The sequence below is a fragment of the Dendrobates tinctorius genome, unplaced genomic scaffold (assembly GCF_039654945.1).
Source record: "Dendrobates tinctorius isolate UK_male_01 unplaced genomic scaffold, ASM3965494v1 ptg000227l, whole genome shotgun sequence".
NCBI classification, from domain to species: domain Eukaryota; kingdom Metazoa; phylum Chordata; class Amphibia; order Anura; family Dendrobatidae; genus Dendrobates; species Dendrobates tinctorius.
Window position 1 is genome coordinate 782172 of NW_027361894.1, and position 5354 is coordinate 787525.

The 5354-nt window shown below is 42.9% G+C and overlaps 1 long non-coding RNA gene across 1 annotated transcript; it reads right to left on the reverse strand.

Moving 5' to 3' along the window:
- Window positions 1-1128: 1128 nt before the first annotated feature.
- LOC141059344 (uncharacterized) lies at window positions 1129-4913 on the reverse strand. Its single transcript, XR_012222416.1, has 3 exons — window positions 4282-4913; window positions 3900-4036; window positions 1129-2548 (listed from the first exon to the last, which is right to left on the reverse strand). It is a non-coding gene; the product is annotated as an uncharacterized lncRNA (long non-coding RNA).
- Between the last annotated feature and the right edge of the window lie 441 nt (window positions 4914-5354).

Genomic DNA, 5354 nt, shown 5'->3' on the forward strand with positions numbered 1-5354 from the left:
GACTTTTCAAAGCCCATTTTGTTCTATGGGAGCTTGAAAACTGCATCTACAGATGCCGCTTTCCAAGTCCGATAGAATGACATGAGCTGTGTAACAAGTAGAATCCTGTGTAAACGCTCCCTGTCTTAGTTTATTGCAGATTGCTTTAACAAGGAGGCCATGAGTAACAAGATTGCTATACAAACCCCAACACCATTAACAAGCATAAAGCTGCCAATCACTAAAACCTTTAATAAATATATATATATATATAGATAGATTAAGATACATTGAACTTAACAGAGAAAGCGTTTTAACAAATTGTATGTTTCAGGCAACTGTGATTCTACCAAACTTTTGAATATATGGTATTATTTGACTGATTTCTGCTCTAAAATTTAGTGCAGGGTGGCACACAAAAAAAAAGGCCCAAGCTGAACGTTTGCCACACTAAGATAGCTGCATGCACTATTCGTTTTGCCCCGCTATATTTGTAATGACTGGCGGGTTGCACAAAAACAAGGAACAGGAATACCTACACATTTCTGAGATCAGGCAGGCTATCTGTGACAGGCTACCTCCTGTCACAGCTTGGAATATATGAATAATGCATGGATTGTGTCACTGACATTCTCATAGCCCATATGTCATGATAAGGCCGGGATCACACAGGCGCGTAATACGGCCGAGTCTCGCAGGTTAATACCCGGCTCTGCTGCCTGCCTCGTGAGCAGAGCGTGCAGCCACACAGCAATACATGGAGCTGCACGCTCCACTCCCGAGGCCGTTGGCAGTGCCGGGTACTAATCTGAGAGACTCGGCCGTATTACGCGCCAGTGTGATCCCGGCATAAAGACAGTGGGCTATGCAAACAGCATAGCAAGCTTGAAGGGGTTTTTCCCATGAATAAAGTTAATTTTAATCAATAGATCTTGGAAGAATAATTTCCACAATTGGATGTGTTTGGAAAAATGTTTCTGTGCTGGGATAATCTATATGTGTCCCTGATATATAATGTTTAACGTTCTTGTCTGACCATACAGAGACACTGTCTGATTATACCACAGCTACTGGGCAGGGGAAGAAGTGGGTGTAAAAAAAAAAAAAAAAAGAATGGAAATCTTTTTTTAATACACAGGCAGGGAAAGGTAAACCTGACAAAAAAAAAAAAAAAAAGAATCTGCTGTCATCCCATGCTGTAATGTGTGTATCCTCTCTTTTGCGTCCTCCCCTGCCCAGGAGTTGTGGTATGATCAGACTGTGTTCTGCGCATGGTCAGAAACAGATATTACACATTATATATCAGGGACACATATATACGATTACCTCAGCACAGGAACATTTTTTTTTTCTAAACATATCCAATTGTGGAAATTATTATTATTGATTAAAATCGCCTATAAAATGAAGATTGTTCGTGAGGAAAACCCCTTTAATATGCTGAACGAACATTGGGCACAAAGCTGTGATAAGGGCCAATTTTTCGCATGCCACTGTTCACTGCAGCATTTTAAAGTATATGCATTTAGCTGTCCAGCCAATACATATGTGTTCCTTCCCCGTATTGGTCCTTCTTGACTCCATAGTCAAATAGCAGCTCTGTCTCTGGCTTAAGATCAGCTTTAGCAACAAAAACTATTATAGGGTTCTCTCCTTCAAGGCATCTAATTTCTGGTTTAACATTGCTGACTTTTCTAGAATGATTGATAATTCTACCAAAAGTAGATGGCATATCTTTGTGGCACTGGCAAGGCTCCTCAGTTGCATTAATGCACATGTGTTTCTCTTTGAATGTAAAAAAGAACATATAGCAGTTTCCATCAATAATTCTCTGTTGAAGTTTTTCGGCTTCCTTTCCTTCCATTAGAACCCCATGATAATCACATACAATTTCTCCTTTTTTGAAGAACTCTGTTGTCATTAGCTTCCTGCCGCTCCTCTTGTGGTCCTTTGTGATCACCAGTCCTCTCCATGCCTGTGATTGAACCAAATCCTTGATGTACGTACAATCAACTGTTTTTCTCGATTCGGGCTTCTTCCAAGCTTGTCTTATATTGTCTAGTCCTGGTAGGTTATTTTTCCACTGCTGACTTTCTATATAGGCTTTCACCTCACAATTTTTTGGCATATGCCTGAAGTGACCTGCAAGGAAAAAAAAAAAAAAAAACTTGCATTATATTTAGGTTGCTTTCACAAGGCTGTGGTTTTCCAGGACATCCTTTCCTGGTTTTATGCAGACATATAATCACCATTCAAATGAACATATAAGAACTTACCAGCATCATCTGCAACTCTCATTTGATTTTGGTTCCGCCTCCACTTATCACGGCAAAATGTTGCAAAGACCTTGCTGATGCTTTTGCACATGCTTAGTTTTGGAATAGGGTTGTTCAAATGAAGGGGATATCTTTCAAGCAATTTCTCATAGCAGCTATATTTTGCCTCGGTGCCAGATTCCTCGTTGTCAGATTCCTCGTTGTCAGATTCCTCGGTGCCAGATTCCTCGGTGCCAGATTCCTCATTGCTGTCATTTTCCTCTGTGCTCCTCTTTCTCTTCACCACTGGAGATCTGTGAAGTTAAGGACCAGTAATTTACTATAAACTCACTATGTTGGTGTCCAAGTTGACTATCTGTCCAAAAATTGGGTATCAATTGTATATTTTAGTTCATTATTACTTAAAGGAGGTACTCCGGTCAAAACAAGTTATCCCCTATTTGTACCTTTCAGAGTCATGTTCTGGTGATTGGTGGGGGTCAAAGTGGCAGGACCCCCACCAATCTGCAAGTTGTGCCCTAGCAAGTTAAGTGCTAACTTGTCTCCACCAGAGTTCCACTTTAAGGCTATGTGCACACGTAGCGGTTTTTTAGCGGTTAAGCGGCTTTTTTCCACTGCGGAAAACCCGCAAAACCGCATCCCATGCAATCCTATGGGATTCCGCACAGCTGTGCTAATGCTGGGAATTTTACAGCGGCGGATTCGCCTCGCAGTAAAATATACAGCATGTTCATTCTTTGTGCAGAATCCAAGGGATTCCGCACCCATAGACTTACATTGAACCGCTCACTTTCCGCATGTGGCTGTGCCCACTATGCAAAAAGTGGGCGCTTCATGTCCGGTTGGTACCCAGGGTCTGGAGGAGAGGAGACTCTCCTCCAGGCCCTGGGTACCATAATCCTGTAAAAAATAGAATTAAAATAATAAATATTGTTATATTCACCTTCCGATGGCCCCCGCTGTCCTTCCTGCCTTCAGCCACGCAGCCGGAGGTCCCATTCCCAGAGATGCCTTGTGCGAATGACCTCTGACGTCACGGTCTCGCGAGACAGTGATGTCTAGGTCATTCGCGCAAGGCATCCTGAGACCAGGAGATGACGGAGGCGTGGCGGAGGACTCCGGGGCCGTCGGAAGGTGAATATAACAATATTTATTTATTATTACCTTCTGATCTTTTACTACTGATGCTGCATAGGCAGTATCAGTAGTAAAGTGTTGGTCACACTGGTCAAACACTATTTTTGACCAGTGTGACCAACCTGTCAATCACTTTCCAAGCGATGCTTCAGATCGCTTGGAAAGCGCAAGCGTTCTGCAAGCCAAATATGCTTGCATTACGCTTGTGATTTTGCGGGAAACCGCATGCGAATTCCGCATGCGGTTTCCCATGGCAGGTAGTAGCGGAAATGCCGCGGACATGTCCGCAGCATTTTCGCAACGTGTGCACATAGCCTAAATCTAATGCATTAAAACATGGCATGTGAGAAGGTTAGGGCTCTTGTGCCCACGAGTCAAACGCAGCCATTGAAGCCTTCCAGGACTGTTGGGGTAGTTTATAACTGAGGAAAACAGGAACTTTAAATTGGTAAATGCATGGTAGACTCTACATGAAATTGCGGATTGTTATTCCCACTGTTGGCATACCTTGAAAAAAGCCGTGCCAAGTCTCTGCTAGAATTCTTTATCGGTAGGCCTTTAGTGGACAAAAGGAACTGGGGCACTGTTTTGTTGTTCATTTTTTGTAGATTTGGCCTTATGTAAATGAAGTAGACTTGAAAATGCTGTCAAAATTAAGACATCTTGTTAAAGGGGTATTCCGGTGAAGGTAAAACATTGCTTCCTCTTTGCAGGAACAGCACTACACCTGACCCACAGTTGTGTGTTATTACAAAACAGTTCCATTGAACTCAAAAGGGTTAAGCTGCAAATATAACACCCAACCATAAATCAGAGGGTGCACTGTTTTTGGAAGGAGGCAAACAATGTGGTGCTATATATAATTAATATAACCTTTAAAAAACCTCACCTGCTCATCCTCGTCGTCCAATATAATAATATCCTCTTCGGTTTTAATTATACACAGTCTCTGGCCATTTGAGTTCTCATAGGGCTGCCTATCAAGCCATTCTTGTGTCTATAAGAGAAGGAAGATTACAAATGGCATAAGTGTCCCAATGGCATAAGGGTCCCAATATACAGAGTGACTATCATGTGATTTTCTGTCCCCGATGGTTGTCAAGTGCAGCGAGTGATAAGATTGCTGGGAGCCTTTAGGGTATGTGCACACGTTGCTTTTTTTTTTAGCGCTTTTGCCGCATTTTTCCGCTGCAGAAACTCAAAGAAAAAGCAACCAATGCAATCCTATGGGATTCCGCAGTGCTGTGCTAATGCGGCTTCTTTTTCCGCTGCAGAAACGGACTGCGGAAAAAAAAGCAGCATGTCACTACTTTTGTGCTGAAACGCTGCGTTTTTGCCCCCATAGGATTGCATTGAAACGCTCACTTTCTGCATGTGGCTGTGCACACGATGCAGAAAGTGAGCATTTCATGTGCAGCTGGTACCCAGGGTCTGGAGGAGAGGAGACGCTCCTCCAGACCCTGGGTACCATAATCCTGTAAAAAAATAGAATTAAAATAAAAAATAAAAAAAAAAAAAATCGCTATTCTCACCTTCCGCCGGCCCCCGGAGGCCTTCAGCCACGATGCCGATGGATTTGTTCCCAGTAATGCATTGCGGTATGACCTCTGATGCTGCGATCTCGCGAGACCGTGACGTCAGAGGTCATACCGCAATGCATTACTGGTAACGCATCCACCGGCAGCGTCACTGAAGGCAGGTAGGACTCCGGGGGCCGGCGGAAGGTAAGAATAGCGCTAAATATATATTTTTTACATCCTATCTTTTACTATTGATGCTGCATTGGCAGCATCAATAGTAAAGAGTTGGTCAAACTTGTCCAGCACTTTTCTGGACAAGTGTGACCAACCTGTCAATCACTTTTCCAAGCGATTCTTCAGATCGCTTGGAAAAGTGATAAAACGCAGACATTCTGCACAAGAAACTGCACCCCGAAACACATAAAAAAAGGTATAAAAACGC